Source organism: Paroedura picta, chromosome 7, assembly GCF_049243985.1.
Source record: "Paroedura picta isolate Pp20150507F chromosome 7, Ppicta_v3.0, whole genome shotgun sequence".
Lineage (NCBI taxonomy): Eukaryota > Metazoa > Chordata > Lepidosauria > Squamata > Gekkonidae > Paroedura > Paroedura picta.
The window spans coordinates 97,407,300-97,427,423 of record NC_135375.1 but is presented as its reverse complement, the minus strand read 5'-3'; the positions used below and the strand labels follow the sequence as shown (position 1 = coordinate 97,427,423).

Below are 20,124 nucleotides of genomic sequence, written 5' to 3'. Positions count from 1 at the left end.
GGTCAGGGGAGGAGACAGAAAACACAGTAATGTTTATGCATGCCATAAAAAGCATCCCTTGAACCACTATAAAGGAAAAAGTCATAGCAAGACAAGTTTACAATATTGCAAGGAAACAATGCAGAAAATGCCATGAGGGGTGCGTGCCAGGCAGAAAAATACTATAAAAATACTATAATGGGTTTTCTGTGGCAAAACCAGTGCCAAATGCAGAATTTTAAAAAGTCTTTTTTGTAGACTTTTTGCATGTTTTCCTGCCATGCATAATAGCCCCTGGAATGGATGGGAAGGGGAGGGGCCCCAGGTGGGCATGTACACAGCTATGCTTCCCAATTATATTCTGCATGATTATGCCACTCCTGGAGTTTTTCAAAGTTGAATAATGTTTCAGGGGTTTCTCAATGGTAAAAGGTTGAGAAAGGCTGTTCTACAGCCACACAGAAGCTGTAAGGAATGTCTCTGTAAAAAAGACAGAAGAACCCAATCTGGTTCTGAACTACAGCATGAGGAGACAGGGGGTTCCTTTCTTCCTCAACACCATGTTCCTAAACTCAAAGGGATATTAAACCAAAGTAGTTTCATTTGGGGAATTTGTTAGGGGGAAATAAGTCCCCTAGAGCAGAGCCCCGCTGGCAGGGGCTCATGGGAATTGTAGTCCATGAACATCTGGAGGACCACAGGTTGACTACCCCTGCCCTAGAGTATGAGAGAGAGGTAGGGGCATCTCCTCCTCCAACATGGTCATTCTGAGCCAAATGAGACACTCGCTTTTACAAAGTAATTCCCCTCCACTGCTGTGTGACCTCAGGGAGATGGGTATCCAGTCTGGCATACAGAGACCTTACCGAAGGTCACAGAGAGACTGTGGCATAGTTTGCGAGTCACATTTGGATCCCATTGTCCTTCTCTATTACCCGGCAACTGTGAAGATTGCCCCTACCTGGACATTTCGAAGCACTCTGAAATCCAGGAAAGATGGTTGTATCAGGAACCAATCTACACACGCACACAGACTGGCTCATTACCTTGCCTCTGTTACTTCTCATTACTGTTCCACAGTGGAGAAGGGGATCATCTATTCATATGTTCCCGCTAATTGTCTTATTTCTACAATGGTCTGTACTTTAACAAAATCTGAAACATTTAATGAGCAATATAATCTCTTTCTTACAAAAATATGTCGCTTTTGCTCCTCTTTAATCAGCAATATGACTGCTTGCCCTTTTCCTCCCCCAACAGTTGTAAATCATTCCTCTTGTTTCATTTGGGAAGGAAGAGGAACAGGACAGAGATCTAAAAATGCAATAGTGCCCTTCATTCATTTTATTTGCAGCCAGAAAGGAGCCTGAAATCCTAAACACACTTACAAGGGAGGGAGTATATGTATTTAGGATTGCACTGCTGTTCTATCTGAAGAACTGACCTTGTTTTATTAATTTTCAGGGGATTTTTTTTAAAAACTATTTCTTTTCCCAAAATACATTTTTGGAATATCTGCTGTGATTGTAAAATGAAAATTGGCAAGGAATCTCTTACTAATAAGGCACTGCTCAATCAAGTTTGGCATCATGCTCAGAAGAGGGTTGTGCCATTTTTCCAGGGACTTGCTTGAAAAGATATACAAAATTCCAAAAGATTACAGTAAAATTTAAAAAATGACAATACAAGCATATTTGACACCAAAACAAGACATAAAAAAATCAGGGCATACAATACATGAAACAATATTCATCAGTCTAAAAATAATATCCATAAAAACCCTGCAGGCTAGAGAAAATTGTTGGAAGCATCTTCTGGTAGAAGGAAGTATTGAGGGCTTTTAACAAATCTGAAGTTTTGATATCTCAGTCAAAAGCAGGAAAGCGCCTGCAAGCCATCTTCTTTTATATTCAGGGTACTGATAAAATGTATTGGGCGGCTGGGGCTGGGGCTGGGGGTAAGGGATGGTGCTCCAATAGCAGAAATTCTTGCACTCACAAAAACATTCATTTGGAGTCAGCCCCTGACAAAGGGAAGTAATTTCCTCAAAATGGCCCATTATGCACGGGCCATAACGCTCACTGCTGCCACCAGCGCAGGCGCCTCGTGGCCCAGGGCTATGGAAGGCCTGCGTTAAGCAAATGCGGGATCTTCCATAACTTCCTGGGTAAGCCGGGGTTGCGGTGGACCGGCACTGTGCATAATGACCAGCGCCAGGCCTGTCGGCCCACCCAGCCCCGACCCTACGGTGTCCCTGTAGGGACACCACACGCCCCTGCAGGCTCCGCAGAGAGGGCCTGCCCCCCCCACTTCCTCCCGGGCCATCCAAACACACACCCCTGCCGTCACTCTGGCTTACCTCCTGGGCCCGGCATTCAGTGCGCACGCGCGCTACACTGGGGCACCCCAGTATGACCCACTGCCATGCATACACGGGGAATGGCAGGGCAGGATGCCCCACCACAACGGCACAGCGGCACAGCGGCAGTGCACAGTAGCTGTTGCCGTGCATAAAGGGCGAATGTGATGAAAGCCATTAACGTGGATTAATTTTTTAAGGCTTTTGTAAAATTCAAGGGGTAGACCAATGACTAACAGTCACCATTACTGGCAACGATTGAGGGCCATTCCACACAACTTAAATGTAGTTGAAGTCTTACCTTTTGTAAATGCTATTCATTTAACATTCCACATGATGTCATAAGCAAACCACAAAACTTCTGCAAAACTCCAGGAACAAACGGAATTTTATAGCGCTTAGGGGGAAATTCAGAAAAGTTGATTTCCCCCGAAAAAAACGCTACACTTCTGAGCACAAGCAGCAACACATCAGTGAAAGACATGTGCATTCTCAAAATAGTGGTAGAATGAATGTCCCTTCCTAGCTCTCGTCACTGAGCTTCCGGAGACACGATAGCCATTTTCCCCCCTTAAATTGGCGAAAGCAACGAATAAGCGAGGCTTATTCAGCTGAAGTCCCTCCACAGAAGTGCTTAATAGTAAAACAAAGCTCCTTCAATTGACTTTAAAGTTTCCAAGCACAATACAGCCCCTTGTTCGACACTGTCTGTAATTTCGGCCAGAAATTGCAGCCATCGGGGATAATTTTTTTTTTTTACTTGAAGAGCATGTAAATGATTAAGTGCCAGCTCCTACACCAGCGGAAAAGGTCTTTCTGAGACATTGAATGAACAAATATTCTGTTGTCTGCAGTCATTCTGTTGTTCCACTGCTGATCTGGAGGCAGTAAGTCTCTTGTTGATCTGATCTGGACACTGGAGGAGATAATTTGAAAATCATCAGGAATTTCCTATTTATGCTAAATACAAATCCCTTCTCATGCCCCCTACAGGACACCCTTTATATTCAGCTCAGTCATGCAAACTGCAAATCTTTCATATTCTGATAACCATAATGGGCTAGATCCAGATTAAATTACCCTCTAAGGGAAGGGGAGGTGTAATTTCTGCCCCTAATGGGAGGGGAGATGTAATTTCTGCCAATAAAAACATGCTTTGAAAACAACATCATATTACCATCCATTATTATGTGTAACAATAATAATAATAACCTGCAATTCACCATAACTGCGTTCTGTTTTGCAATAATTCTAGGCTTTATTTAAGATAAGCCTCTCTAATTGTACTTGCCAGCCCTCTTATCCTCTGTGTATTTTATAGCATCTTGCTACAAGAAACTTCTATCAAATCTGACTTTACAAGTAATACTGTGGTCTTCATCACTTAGCACAAAAGTCCCCATTGGATTTTAGACAGTGAAGCATTAAGGAAATGAAATATACATTTAAATGCATACAGTAACGTGTGATTTGTTGGGAACATTTGTTGAATTGACAAGTTACAAGCCATGTCTGCAAAGCCCAGGGGGAACTTTCAAAACTCAAGCAGCCAGCAGTTTCTAATCACTGCCTATCATTAGCATTTTAGGGAATGGATTCTTTTGAAAAGAAAAATCTTGATTCTAGCTGGCAAGGGGTGGGGGGAAATAACATTTGTGTGCACCAAACAAGCCTGTACTTTTAAGAATGAAGATCTGATGTCCCGTGAGTGGTGATATCGCTATGGAAGCGCAACCACTGTCTTCCAAAGTCACCTACATTTTGCTGCAGGTTTTTCACTTCCAACCAAGGAAGACCACTTTGAGGTAGATGCCCATTGGCAAGTGTCTGTGACGTCTCCAACACCACCACTGTTGATGCCCAGAGCAATTTTACAACTGTTTATTAGACCTCATATATGTTCTCCTATCAAATTTGGTTTACAAATTCATCATGGAAAGATGGTCCACTATTTCTACTGTCTTGCCAACCTTTGCCTGCATAGAGCTTTCATGAAGGCTAGGGCGAATGTTGTCCCAAGGTGCTAGCCGGGAGATATCAGAAGATTCCATTTCAGGAGAAGTTATATTTAGGCTCGGCAAACCTACCAGATTCAACCCAACAAATCATTCTAGACTGCCAGCTTCATGTGGTTTCTCATTAAGAACTTCTCCTTTTATTGCATTCTATGGGATTTGCAAATGGGGAAAGTGCGTTTTGATACTTATTGATTATTCACCTGATATTCCATCTACAGTTGCAAACTTTTTGGTGGTAGTTCTAAAAGTTAGAAGAACTAAGATGTTTTAGCATATAAAGGTGAAGGTATTCCCTGTGCAAGCACCGAGTCATGTCTGACCCTTGGGGTGATGCCCTCCAGCATTTTCATGGCAGACTCAATACAGGGTGGCCTTGCCAGTGCCTTCCCCAGTCATTACCGTTTACCCCCCAGCAAGATAGGTACTAATTTTACCGACCTCGGAAGGATGGAAGGCTGAGTCAACCTTGAGCAGGCTGCTGGGATTGAACTCCCAGCCTCATGGGCAGATAGCTTCAGACAACATTTCTGCCGCTTACCACTCTGCGCCACAAGAGGCTCTTGTTTTAGCATATCTTATTGCAATTGCTCTGTTGTCATTTATATCTCCACTTGTTTGACCTTTTCTCACTTATACACGCTATAATGCTATGGAATACCAACAAAGGAATGGATAGATAGATGGATGGATGGATGGATGGATGGATGGATGGATGGATGGATGGATGGATGGATGGATGGATGGATGGATGGAACAAATGATCGAACCAATAAATGAACCAGCAAATGAACGAACGGCTTATTTAAAACCTGTGGATTTTTTTTCAAATTTGAAAAATGAACACAAGCAACTACCTTCCAGCACACAAGTAAGGGCCAACACCACCCAAAGGCATGGGAAAAAACTGGAAGCTACTGCATTAGCTTCTCCTGTTTGAAACCTGTTTACATTCTGATAATCCTGCTGATTGGAGAGGATGGTGTGGTATAGTAGTTAAGCATCTAAACTAGGGAACCTATCACTCAACTTCCAACTCAATGATAAACTCAATAGTTCAAGGAATAGCTGTGTTGATCTGCAGTAGAACAGTTAGATCTGAGTCCAGTAACACCTTAGAGATCAAGATTTTGGTGAAACTTCTGGTGAAACATTTGGCAAAAGGCATTTTGACTTCTGAAAGTTTTTACCCTAAAAATTCAGGGCCACTGGACTCGAATGTATCTGGTGAATGTAATAGCTGACCTAACTGATTTGTATGGGGTGGGATACAGAATTGTCATTGGCCTGTGTCTGTTAATACATATACATCTGAACCATGGCTCCACAGTTCATAGCCAAAAATCTACACAATGAAGCAATGTACAGATGGGGAGGGAGTCTACAAACCCACCATGAGCCCCTGCATGGAAGTGGCAGGCTAAAAACAAAACACATAAAATAAAAATAAACCTGGGGGAAACTGCTGATTGGAAGAAAAATCTCAGAACAGGAACAAAAGGGGAAAGACGGGATCATCCCCCAAGAGCAAATGCCAATTAAGATCAAGCAGGATCATAAATGGCAGTCTGGGATTGCATTCTGCAGTCATTCTGTTGTTCAGCTACTGATCTGCAGATCAGAGAGAGGGTGCACTCAAAAAGCAGTAAGTCTCCTGTTAAGCCGATTGGGACACTGGAGGAGATAATTTGAAAATCATCAGAAAGTTCCTGTCTATCTCTGTTAACTACACATCTCCTCTAATGGACAGAGAGAAAAGAGCAAAAGTGGGTACCAGGGAGGCGGAAAAAGAGGAAGTGGCAATGGGGAAATTGGGGGCAACCAGGATCCCCTTGTGAGTCTCCCCAGTGCCCACTTGTCTGATAAAAGAAAGTTATGGTATGATCCCAAGGTGCTTGGCATTTTCCCAATTCAATCAATTATTGTAACTCACCCTGAGCCAGCTTGCTGGAAGCGGCAAGTAATAAATCAAATCAATAAATAAAAATAAAATAAACGTCATTAGTTGTTTCTTACAGGGGAAAAGGACCAAATGCAATGTCATTATTACTACATATATCTATGTATATTACTACATTGATATACATAAAATCGTGACCCTACACCCTGACAAAACGTTGAAGGTTCCAAAGCCTGCTATTGGTGGAATCTCCCTTTCCCCACTAAAGGCCAATTGCTGCTCTTGCTCAGGATTCCGCACCCCCTCCGCCCTTCAGGCCTGCTGTGAAGGGAGCCTCTAACATCCCATTACCAAGGTGAGGGAAGCATTTTCTTCTGAGAGCAATGCTACGGAGTATGTAGGCATCGGCATGCTTTCCTTTTGAGGGGGGAAAGCTTTCCCCATCTGCAAAACCACTGGCTGACAGGAAGGTCAAAAAAAAGCCTCTTCCCACTTAAAATACTGCTGTGGCCAGCCTCGCTGCTGGAGGAAAGAGGCAGCTAAGAAATACACGTCTTTTCTCCACCACTCTCTCAACATTTGAGGCCTACTGCGCAAGGTTGTTGTGCAGATGAAACTGGATGCACAACAACCCTGTGAGTAGGCCTCAAGTGTTTCATTTCCACAACAGCCTGTGTGGGAGGCTTCAAACGTTTATTTTTTACAACAGCCCTGTCCCCTCCCCCACAAGTAGCCAATTCTGCCTTTATAGTCTGGGCTGTAATTCCAGGAGATCTCCATGCCCCACCTGGAGGTTGGCTCCTCATGGGATGGAAATATTCCTTGAGGTTCAGATGTGGGGCCTCAAAACAGTACAATGCTTCAGAGTCCATCCTCCAAAGCAGCAATTTTTCCTTGTGGAGCTGATCTATATAGTCTAGAGATGAGCAGTGATAGTAGAGACGATGGTAGAGGCTTGCAGGCTGAGGCTAGGGTGGAGTGGTATGGGTGTGTCCAACTTGGGCTGTGGACTCCAACCAGCCATTACCAACAACAGCTTTTGTGTGTGTGTGTGTGTGTGTGTGTGTGTATGTGGGTACAAGCAGACAGACCAAATAGCAAAAGTCCTGCGAGTCTGGAAAGTGCAGGGAGATCTCAACAAGATCTATTTAGACACTGTAACTGTAATTGGTGAACAAGCCACTGGGTGGAGAGACATAGAGGCTGAAGTGACTTTGCTCAAGCAAATAAATAAAATTCAGTATTTCAGATAAATAAAATTCAGATAAATAAAATTCAGTGTTTGCTATGAAGGGGACGACAGAGAATGAGGTGGCTGGATGGAGTCACTGAAGCAGTCGGTGCAAACTTAAATGGACTCCAGGGAATGGTAGAGGACAGGAAGTCCTGAAGGATCATTGTTCATGGGGTCGCGATGGGTCGGACACGACTTCGCACCTAACAACAACAACAATTTGCCATAAATAATAAGCATGAGTGGCCTAGAATTTCAAGTGGAGTTAGATTGGGAGTTCGCATGCAAATCATTTATAGGAAAGTAGACAGTAAGATTTAGGGGGGAACTAGGTTTTCCAGTTTTATTAGCAACGATTTGGCTTTGTGGACAACAATAGGAATTGCAGTTGCCAGCAGTAGGCCTTGGGCTTCAGAAGGGCAGACATCACCAGCCAAGCAACAGACTATGCTAGCTAAGCTCAGCGAAAGTTAGGTTTGGAAGGGGGGCTTCAAAAGGGTACATTGCCTCAGAGTTCAACCTCCAAAGCAGCCATTTCTGCCTGGGAAGCTGATCTTTATAGTCTAGAGATGAGCAGTGATTTCCAGGAGATCTCCAGGCCCCACCTGGAGATTGGCTACCCCTGGGTTGGAAATATACCTTAAGGTTTGGAAGTTGATACTCTGCTATACTCAAAAGAGTATAATCCCTATGCAGCCACCCATCCAGCCACCTAGCACCCCCTGGCCTATTTCAGGTCAAGAAAACCCTGCAGAATAGTAGGTAAGGTTTCCAGATAGGTGAAGGTTCGTGTTCAGGAATTCCAAACGTCCTAGGTGTGCTTGAAACCTGACTTGGGTCAGGACTGTTGTGCACAGAGAGATCTCCTCTTAGGGTTGTGAGCTTCCAAGTGAGGCACAAAACCCATACCAAATCATGAGCTAGCGCCCGTTGTGTGTGTGTGTGTGAGTGAGTGTGTGTTGTTGTTATGTGCGAAGTCGTGTCCGACCCATCGCGACCCCATGGACAATGATCCTCCAGGCCTTCCTGTCCTCTACCATTCCCCAGAGTCCATTTAAGTTTGCACCTACTGCTTCAGTGACTCCATCCAGCCACCTCATTCTCTGTCGTCCCCTTCTTCTTTTGCCCTCGATCGCTCCCAGCATTAGGCTCTTCTCCAGGGAGTCCTTCCTTCTCATGAGGTGGCCAAAGCACACGCACACACATACATACATACATGTACAGATTTCTAAGAAAATACAAAGGAGAAATGTAGAGTTTCTCAGTTCACAAGTCTGATTAGATCTCCCTACAGCTTTTTGGCCTCCCACAACCATACATGGTTGTTTTAAGGGTTCCTGAGAAAATGTCTAGATTTGGGCATATTCATACATAGACTTATGCATGTCAAGTTGTTGTTTTGAAGACTCTGGAAGGCTTGGGGAACTGTGCCTGCAACACAGCAATCCTGGAAGGATGCATTATTGGACTGTTAATCTCCCTAATCCATTTGTTTAGTTCATTACACAAAGATTGGGTTGCACACCAGGCCACTCAAATTCTGTCCAAGTGACCTATGTTTATCAATTGAATGTGTGTGAGCAGATCAAGATTGCAGCCTCTGGTCCCATCCTCCTGGCATTTGTCATAACATCTGAATGCTGCCTATGTGAGCATGACCCTAAGTACACACACACATGCATTCCGTCCATGCCATTTTGCTGTTTGAACTAGAGCATTGGTGCTGGTGATGTGTGAACGCTCTCCACTGGAAAACACTGCCATTGACCGAAACTATGTTTTAGCACTGCAGCATGCAGAGGCTTTCCTCACATCCATTCCCACTGATTTGCAAAACCATCGGAAGTAACCTCAGTTTTAAATGTGCAAGTAAAATTGTGCATAATTTGGTCACACCGTGTGCCCTGACACCTGAATGCTGACGGATTCCTGCCCCCAGGAAATGAAAATTGGCACCTAATATATATAACTGCAAGAGATCAATAGTGCAATCGTAAATAGATTCATGGACTTCGAAGCCTATTGATTTCAATGGACTTAGATGTGTGAGATTTTACTTCAGATTGCACTGGAAACCAGTAATATCCACTCCGGCCATCTGGAAATGCATACACACGATTGCATTTTGTTTTCCTGAATATTCGTTTCCCTTTCCCTATGGGCTATTGAAGCCTAAAGCTGATCCAAAAACTTTGGCAAAGAAAATGCAGCAGCATTGAAGTGTGAGATATCACTCCTAAAAGGAAAAGAGCTACTGGAAGAAGGGCATAAGAGGCCCCCCTTTCCTACCAAAACCACTGGCCACAAATGTCAAGGGCCTACTACTCATCTTACATCGAATTTTTAACTTGCTCATAACTGGCTCATCACTGGCCAGAATCCTCATTTGCACTACAAACAGCTCCCTTCCATTTTTTCTCCTGCATTAGCCAAGATCAACCATATTCAGAGCAGGAAAGAGTTTCAGGGGCCAGGTTATATCTCACAAAGGAAAATGCTCTTTCTCTCACTGTAATGTTCATCCGTTTCTGACACAAACAACCCCCCCCCCAAAAAAAAATGTGATTCTTTGTTCATACAAGGATTTGCTGTACTTTAAAAGGAGAATTCTTTTGAAGCAGGAGAGTGTGGATTGGGCTGGGGGTCAGATATATACCACTCTAGCTGCCATTCTGGCAGTACCTGGTCCACCTGGATACACAAGCGAATATATTTTTGTACTGATTTTGAAGGCCAAAAGGAAAAGGGGAAATTGTTTTTCCTTCTCTTCCCAGCCTGTTCTTACATCCAGTTCTTTTCATTGGATTTTACAGCCTACAATCCACGTGTCCTTGAGATAAACTCAGTATGTTCAGAAATTATAGGGGGCGGGTGAGAAGGGAATGTCCACCATGAAATTTTTTAGTTTGCAGAAAAATAAGGATCTCAAGTTTCTGAACATTGGGAATGCTTGCCGGATGCATTCAATCCAGGGAGCCACCTTTTTATCACAAGACTTTAAAAACATAACAACAATATTTAAGGTGTGAGCTTTCGAGTGCAAGCACTCTTCCTCAGACTATGAACTCCATCCTGACAGTGGGAATATAAAGCAAAAGTATATTCCCACTGTCATGATGGAAGTTCATGGTCTGAGGAAGAGTGCTTGCACTCAAAAGCTCACGCCTTGAATAAATCTTCGTTGGTCTTAAAGGTGCTACTGGACTCTGACTTTATTGTGCTGCTTCAGACCAACACGACTTCCCACTTGAATCTAACAATATTTAAAAGTATGAAATATACAATCCGGTGGATGAGAACAAAAAGCACACCTGTGGTTTTTCTGGAGGGATGTTTTTAAATCATCCCACCATTTTGGCTGAGTTTAAAAGCATCCCATGGCCCTAACATAGATTCAAATCTATAAAGTCAAACTTTTGCTTATATATTCCTACTGTTATGATGGTCAGTTCTTAGTCTGACAAAGAGTGCTTGCACTCGAAAGCTCACGCCTTAAATAAATCTTTGTTGGTCTTAAAGGTGCTACTGGACTCTGATTTTATGGCCCTAACATATATGCGTGTCTCAAAGCTGTTACACGCCTAGCATTTTGTTTCTTCTCAAAGGGAGGAGGGTGTGTGCGTGTGTGTGTGGAATTTAAGAATTATTTTCAGCTGCAAAACAAAGCCAGCTACGAAATGCCCTGGAGGATCCCCAAGCCGGTATATTTCCCCCACCCACCCAAGAAGGATCGTGAGGGGAACTGCAAAAGCTTTCCAGGGGTTATTTATTTACCAGCAACGCCGGACGGCCTGATGGAGCGAATTGTGCTTGAGTGTCACTTGCCTTGTTGCTCACTGATAGGCTACCGCTGACAGGGTGAGCCTGACAACATGACATGCGGTGTCCTAGCCGGCTGGGGGGTCAGCAGGAGCTTAGGGATGGGTGGCCAACCAGGAAATCGGAGCTGAGAGATGGAGTTCTGGGACTCGGCTCCCTCTGGGGCAGGCCGTAAAAAGCTCGGCTGATTGCCACACGCCTCCCGCTGGCTGATCCATGGAGAGAAAACGGCTGTAGGTTTCGGTGCCAGAGGTATGGGATGGATGCCCCTCAGGGACCCAAGAACACAAAGAGAGTCAAGAGACCTGAGGTGGAGGGAGGGGGGGGGAGAAAGAAGGATGCCTCTTGCCAGGAAAAGGAGAGCCTCCAGGGAACGAGAAAAGCAAATTATTGACTGAACTGGCACCTTTTGTTTTAGTCCACAAAGAGCTGCTTAAGTAAAAAGAATGATAGTAAATCCAGTTTTTTAAAAAATTGCATACACAAGAAGAGGTTCACCATTAGAACTTTGTCCCCGGCAAAGTAAAGGCTTAAAAATTCTGCACCAAGCAGTCCTACTCTGAATTCTGCATGGGGCGTGCATTACGCACACCAAGCAAGCTGGCATAATTGGGAGGTGGGTTTTCTTTTTGCCTCGTTCATTTGTGTTTTATTAGTGCGGGAAAAGGGAAAGAACAGTGAAGGCCTAGCCCACGAACAACGACTTCCCTGAATGCAGAGATTCCGGTTGCCTTTGCTTATTCTGAAATATATCTTCACAGCTGTACTAAAAATCCAGCCCCCAAGAGAAAGCGGAGACATTCTGGCACTGAATTCTGCCTTTGATCCAAGATCACATCATGCGCCTTTTCTTCACTTCCACAGAATTGCTGCAGATGCTGTGGCTGCCAGCGTTTGGAAACACCTGGAGGTTTTTTTTTGGGGGGAGGGGTGAAGCCTGGGGATGGTGGGGTTTGGGGAGGGGAGGGACCTCAGCCCCCTATGGTGCCACAGATTCCATCTTTTTAAGTGGCCATTTTCTCCAGGGGGAACAGATTTGGCCGACTGGGGATCACTGCATGAGAGGATGGCTTAGTGGAGACATAACATGTGTGGGTGTAGGAAGGGCATTTCCATTCCAAGGACTTTGCTGCTACTTCATAACATAGACCCTTTTCCTGGCATATAGAAATAACACTTTATGGTGACCAGACCGGGACTGGATGGACATTGTTTACGTTTAAATGAATATTTTCATTTGAAATTTGCAGAACTTTTCAATGTTACTGCAAATTTTGAACTACAAAGACTTGAAATTGGAAAATCTGATGCTCAATACCTTTTGCAAGTCAATCGTCCAACAATGTCAAACGCAAAAACGTATAAAATGCCAAATACAAATATTTATTTATTTATTATTGTACTTATATATGGTCCTCTCCCAAAAGAACGATACAGGTAACACATTAAATATAAAATATTAAATATATTGCCTAAAGGGATCAATGCTGAGAATGTTTTGAAAAATATTCCATGTTAAACTTTGAAAAGGAGAATTGGGGAAGGAAACGTTGGGAGCAAATCCATTTGGAATCATATGTAGACACAAGTGCATCATGGGATATGAAACAAATCCATGTACAGCATTTTCTTTTTACATGTAAATGGTAAGTTCTCTGAAGCAAAGCTCTCTTTTTGTAGAATTTTATGTCTCAGTCCAAGAACTCTGCTCAGATTTACTGAAGTGTGTGAAGAATTGCTGAGGATAAATATGATGAAGATTTATCATGTGGTCAAGTACGCGGTAGATGGGTATGCTACATACTAAGTTTCTACTAAGTTTCCGATGAGGCGCAAGGTAAATTTCCCCTCTCCACTCCGTAGGACGTTAGAGACAACCAACATACCAAACATCTACACCATGACAAACGACTGCTAGATGAACGGCTGTCTACCCTCAGAAAAACAGCTGTCTAGGAGCTCAGACAAGCTCCCAAGAAGCTTTGTTAGGTACGATTGCCTAAAGGCAAAACTCTGATGTGGATCAGGCAAAACATAAAAGGAATATTTAGGGAAGTGAAAAGATGAGCAACATCCCTGGACGTTATCTTAACCTTGGTGGCTCCTAAAGTCCACCTACAACACTCTTGAAGACTGCTCCATCAAACAAATTTGAAGATCTTTTAATGCACCGTAGGACTAGCTGAACCATGAGACTAGCTTTTCATGTATCCATCGCCTGAGGGGTAAGAACAGCAGAAAGGGGGGAGGGGTTAGACTTTTTGATGTTTTCTTCCTTCCTGGGCTTTTTCCAAAGTAGGCCAAACTTCCGTGCTCCTCCACAGCTGCCCTAAGCCAATTCTGACAGGAGGAAGGCTGGGAACTGACAATGCTTAAGAGAGAGGGATGGAGGAGGGGGGGGCGGCTAGTGAGTGTGGCTAGCTCCAGTCCCCCTCTCAAAGCTGATAATTAATAAATGAAATGCCCTGGGACTCCACTAAAGCTTCTTTAGATGACATATCTGTCGTGAGCTCGGCAAAGCATTAAATGGCCATTTTCTGACAGAATGACTTCACTGCCTTGGCGCTTCCTTGACTTTGTGGAGAATATTTCTCTCCTCCCCCCCCCTTTTTTTTCCTTTTTCTTTTTTATTGCCTCTCTTTCTCTCTCTTTCTCTCCCTCCCTCTCTCTCCTTGGCTTATTCTTTCTCTCTCTCTCTCTCTCTCTCTCTCCCTGGTTGACGGCTCTAGTTCATTTCTGCCTGTTTAATTGGGCCCCGGATGAATTTACTCGACAGGGCCATTCATCATGTGGCAGCCGCTGGCGGACGAGCCCAGGGGGAGCGGGGCTGACAGCTCCGGCAGCCTCGGATGCTGCCTGACTCTGGGAAGTTCACATATTTGGGCATTAGTGCAGCTATTAGTTTAACAAGCTTCGTTTATCCTTGTCACTACCACTTCAGCTTCCCATGTAATCATTTGAAATGTAGATTACTGCTAGACAAATGGGACAGAGAAAGAGTATGCGGGGAGGGGGGAATGACATGGGTTGCTTGTTACAAGGTGTGTTTTTATATGTGTGTGTGTGTGTGTGTGTGTAAAAAAAAACGCTCCTCTGAATTCCCTTCCAACATGAGCTCTTTGATTAGCTTAATATTCACATCATTTGTATGGTAAACAGACTGACACCTGTGTACGGGCCCCCATTTCAAAACTGGCTTGCTTTGGCTCAAAAGTGTTGAAACCCTTGTCCAGAGAAGGCCATCAAGTGGCATGCCTAGATATTTTCTTTTTTCCTCATCTCTTGCTATTAGGGGTTTTTCTTAACACACGCACGCACAGCTTGAATTTCCATGAAGAGGAAGCTACTGGCCCCACTTTAGACAAACCCATAAACGCAATCTGTCATGCCCGTACGGAGCAGAGCACGTCTTTGCCAAATGGCCAGAAGCACTGCCTGTAATTCCAGCGCTGTTCCTTGTTATCCCCCAAGACAGATTATTCTGAACCTCGTGGCAAGAGAGATACTTTCCAAGACACGGAGATGCTCTTGTCCCCGCACTGTTCTGTGTGCTACGAACGTTTATTTTCTTTTGCACTTCCACCAACGGTCTGGTTTTTCGAGGATTTCAGAGAACCTCAGGAGAGACCAGCAAAATCTGAAACTTTCTCCCTGATGCAACCAGAGCGTATGCTGCTCGTGATGGCTGAGACAACTGTGTTCAGGACACCACTGATAAATCATGCTCCCCGTCTTTGCAATTTTGGAAATGTTTTTAAGAGACAGAAAGTTGGCTTTTGTGCTGGTCCCACAGTCCCCAGAACAGCCTTTGTAGTGGACAAGATGGAAAATCTGGATGAACACAACCAGACATAGTATCCAGTCACATCAGTAACTGACCTCCTGGACACCATATGATCCAACTGGATGGTCAACTGACCTAGAGGAGCCTCCCGTAGAGCCATCAGCTGCAGTTCAGATGTTTGGGAGAGGCTTTGGGTGGTGGGGGAGGGGGAGGATTGTGAAACAAAGAGTAAAAGGTGGGGTATTGTTTTTGATTCACCATTTATTCATTCATTCATTTACTTACTAATTTACTTATTTGCTTATTTACTTACTTATTTGGAATATGTCTGCGCTGCCTTTCCAGAGGCCCGCTTAAGGCACCTTACAGCTAAAACAACGTAAAAAAGTCATTAAAGTGCTCCATTAGAAACAAACCAAAACCATTTTCAAAAGGGCATGAAACAGCATCAAACCACCTCAAATGATATCAATAAAACAGACATCCAGCCAGAATCAGATAATAACACTGTTAAAGGGGATTAAAATTCTTTAGAATCCTCAGTAAAAGGAACGTTTTGAACTAGCAACCAAAGGACAGAAAGAAGGAGGGCATTCCAAATGTTCTGGGCCACTACTAAAAAAGCCCTGTCTCTGGTCATCATCCACCTCACCCCTCCAGGGGAGAGGAAGAAGAAGATTGGTTTTTATACCCTGTTTTTCACTAGCAGAAAGAATCTCAAAGCAGGTTACAATCACCTTCCCTTCCTGTCCCCATGACAGACACCCTGTTTGATAGGTGGGGCTGGCTGAGAGAGCTCTGACAGGATTTCTTTTTGAGAACAGTACTATCCGGACTGTGACTAGCCCAAGGTCACCCAGCTGGCTGCATGTGGAGAAGTGAGGAATCAAACCTGGCTCAACCAGGTTAGAAGTCACCACTCTTAACCACTACACCAAGCTGGCACATAGAGCAGGACGTGGATCTTAGGATGGACGATATTGTTGGAGGTAGTGCTTCATAATTTTGTTGTGAAAACTCTCCTGGGCAACATTACTAGACGTGTGGAAATTTTCATACATGTACATGAGTCAATGGGTTCCACAAGAGACCTTTCACATCCTCACACAAAGTCAAGGTTGCTCAAATTCAGGAATTCAAAGTTGCTCTAAGAAGCATCAATTAGAGGTGGCATTCTAGTGGTTCCTAATAAGAGGGCATAATCACAAGAGGAAGTGGATAAGAGGAAGTGTGTCTTCAGCAATATGGATTGCTGAAGGAAGGAAATTCTAGAGGAAGAAGAGTGGATTAAGGTAAATTGTGAGAGAAAGGGTGTACGAGAAGATTAAAGTCAGAGTTTCTACCCTCACCTAGAGCAGTGGTCCCCAACCTTTTTATCACCGGGGACTGGTCAATGCTTGACAATTTTACTGAGGTCCAGGGGGGAGGTAGACTTTTGATGAAGGATGAAGAAAAAATTGTTCTCAAAGTAGCTAACAGGAATACGCATCATAATTAATTTCAGGACAGAATCATAGAATTATAGAGTTGTCAGCCCTGACTACTATTTAGAAGGCCAGATCTTGAAGATGAAACTCAAATATTTTGACCACCTCATGAGAAGGAAGGACTCCCTAGAGAATAACCTAATGCTGGGAGCGATTGAGGGCAAAAGAAGAAGGGGAAGACAGAGAATGAGGTGGCTGGATGGAGTCACTGAAGCAGTCAGTGCGAGCTTAAATGGACTCCGGGGAATGGTAGAGAACAAGAAGGCCTGGAGGATAATTGTCCATTGGGTCACCATGGGTCGGACACGACTTCGCAACTAACAACAACAACAGGCACCTCTAGGGTCATCTAGTCCAACTCCCCGCAGAATGCAGGAAATTCACAACTACCTGCCCACCCACAGTGACCCTAATTCTTTGTCCAGATGATGCCCCTGCCCAAACTAGAACCCCTAGCCAGTCTGGCAAGGAGGAAATTTAAATCCCCACCCCAAAGTGGTGTCTGGCATGCAAGAAAGGGCTATAAAGGCACCAACACAATGCCCACCCAGTAACAGAATCAGCATTTCTGTCAGATGGCTATCTAGCCTCTACCTAAAAACTTCAAAAGAAGGAGAACCCACCACCACTTTGGTTCTCCAGGTAGAGCCTCTGCCAGCGGAGAGCCCCAGTTTGGCCATCTCTGCTGTAAGGAAAGCAAATTAGGGCTGGGGACCTGAACTCAACCCATTAAAAAAAGTCTTGCATGGCTTTGTCCTTGAAGACTAAGCTGCTTCAGTGTCGCTGGCCATACTGCTGGTTAAAGTTATGTTGACTTCCCAGGCAAGAGGCACCCATTCCCTCCTGATCCTGCTTCACCACCTTGTCACGAGAGCTTGCCATGGATCTGACAGGAGTGGCACAGGCCCAGACAGTGATGCCAGCTACCTGGACAGTTCCATCAGCATCCTTCCCTTCATGCCACCCCAAACACTAGAATGGGCGACTTGTCAAAACAAAACACAACCCAGCCCTCTGTTGGGGCTTACCTGACTAGATGCTTCCTTCATGCCCAACGATGCTCTGCACATGGAACATGGAGAAGAAGACTAGCTACTACTGTCTCTCCTGATGGCTGCTTTTATGTGTGTTTCAACGTCCAGTCCAAGAACCTTTTGTTGCAGTCTGAAATGATACAAGCCACGCCCCCTCAGTGACAACACAATGGCTGACTGAGCAACCCTGATATCATAATAGGCAGGGGGTAGCAGGGGGTTAGGGACAAGCAAGCCAGTGGTTTAGGTCTTGAAGGAAGGACAGCATAACTAGAAGGGGGTTAAACACCCAAGGGAAAGGTAAGTGGTTGGATAGGAATCGTTGATGGTCTATGGGAAGGGTGGGGGGTATTCAGGGAAGGATTTTAGAACAGAAATGAAGAGATACAAGAAGACATAAAGGCTGTTAAAAGAAAGATAAATGTTCTCCATAGGAAAATAAAAGAGGCTCATCTCTGCACACATGGGATAATGCACCTTCAATGTACTTCAGAAGCAGATTTTCCTGTTTCCCACAGGAAAATCCAGCTGCAAATGCACATTGAAAGTACATTATTGAACATGTGCAGAATTATGATTTTGGCTGTCCAACCAAGAGGGAGATTGTGCTGTGTGTGATGCCATTGAATAGAGCAACACATAATTTTTTCAGCTTCAATATCCATGACTGGGAACTCAGGTTTTTAAGAGTACACATGCATGTCTGCCGAACCTGGGCAATATATACATTGCCTCATTGACACAAACTGTGAGCACTGGGAGGAACATAGATAGCACCCTCTTGTGTTTCAAAAAGTTGGAAGCAGTGCAGCAGGGGAAAGGCATATGGAAAAGAGTAATTCATAGCCAAAATGAGAAGGAAAGGAAATAGTCAGAGGGAGTCTTAACCAAAGTAATTGTAGTCTTAGATTACTAGTAGTCACCATCTTGGTGTAGAGAGCCATCTTGGTGCAGTGGCCTCTAATTTGGAGACCCAGTTTTGATTCCTGACTCCTCCTCCACATGCAGTAGCTGAGTGAACTTGGGGCAGTCATAGTTCTCTCAGAGCTCTCTCAGCCTCACCTGCCTCACAGGGTATCATGGGGAAAGGAAGGGGAGGCAGGGAATAAAAAACAACTCGTTTTTTTCTTCTGAATATACTGGTTTCTTCTTAATTTTGGAAATCACAGCCGAGTCTCTCAGAATGCTTTTAGTATCTAATCTAAACTGTGGGAAAAGACAGTAGAGCACTGAAATTAATAATAATCTGAACCTATAAGCTTTCCATGCTTTGGTCACATCGTGAGAAGACAAGACTCCATGGAAGAGATGATCATGTTAGGAAATTATGAATGCAGCAGGAATAGAGGAAGGTTCAACATGAGATGGGCTGACCCAGTGAACGAAGCCATGTTCTTCACTTGGCAAAACCTGAGCAAGGATGTTCAAAGTCAAAGTCAAACTTTATTGCACTAGACCATACACAGTAAAATTGTTCAGTAGATTGCACACCGTACAGTATTGCACACCATTGCATGCTCCACCACTTTGTTTTGCAAGGCCAGTTCTCTGCACAAGCAACCAAGCCTTAGGTGCTGACCATCACACCAGGATGGCTGATGGCCAACATCACTTCCCAGACACACGCAGCAGGCAACTGGGTCAGTTTCAAGCCTTTAAGGCAGTGGTCCCCAACCCCCGGTCGGGAGACTGGTACTGGTCCGTAGATCAGTCGGCACCGGGCCTTGGCTCCTCCCTGGCTGCTGCCTCGGGGGCTGCCCTGCCACTCTGCCACCGGCTCACCTTTGGTGCTCTCCAGCGGTTGTCATGGATGGGGCTCTCCCTCAGCATGGCACTGCGCAGCTACTGCTGGCAGTGCCCCACAGTGGGCGGCAGGAAGTCAGGGGCACTGGGGGGAAAGCAAGTGGAGAAAGGGGCTCAGGCAGTGACAACGTCCCTCAGCAAAAGACTACCCCCCCCCGGGGCCCAGTAAAATTGTCAAACGTTGACTGGTCCCTGGTGATAAAAAGGTTGGGGACACTGCTTTAAGGCACTGACAACACTCCTGGGGTTCAATTTGTTCCGGGTGGATCTAGCCAAGCACAAGATCAGCTCTCTTCCCACCTTGCCCCCACATAGTTTTGTTTGTTTGCTGGCACAAAAACATCTTCACAGAAAGATGTTTTTTCACTACTTGGGTTGAAAATGTCTCCTCCTGTATGAAGGACAGTTCTAGTCTTCCTTCCTTCCTTCCTTCCTTCCTTCCTTCCTTCCTTCCTTCCTTCCTTCCTTCCTTCCTTCCTCAGATGGGTTAACGAATAGGAAGTCAGGAGAGACACAATAAGGATCATTAGAGAAGGAAGATGCTGCTACACTGAACAAATAGATGGTTTGAGGTGAGGTGACAGGACATGAACAAAAGAAAGTCTGGTTCATTCTGGAGGAGCCATTCCCTTCCATGTACCGCCTGATGGTGCTGGCTGGGAAGGGTAATGGTCCTATTGTGCTCCCAGAACTGCCCATTTAGCTTAAGC

At 44.6% G+C, this 20,124-nt stretch overlaps 1 long non-coding RNA gene across 1 annotated transcript; it reads right to left on the bottom strand.

Moving 5' to 3' along the window:
• Window positions 1-2,998: 2,998 nt before the first annotated feature.
• On the bottom strand, window positions 2,999-17,726 carry LOC143841866 (uncharacterized). Its single transcript, XR_013232910.1, has 3 exons — window positions 17,606-17,726; window positions 15,404-15,459; window positions 2,999-3,254 (listed from the first exon to the last, which is right to left on the bottom strand). It is a non-coding gene; the product is annotated as an uncharacterized LOC143841866 (long non-coding RNA).
• Between the last annotated feature and the right edge of the window lie 2,398 nt (window positions 17,727-20,124).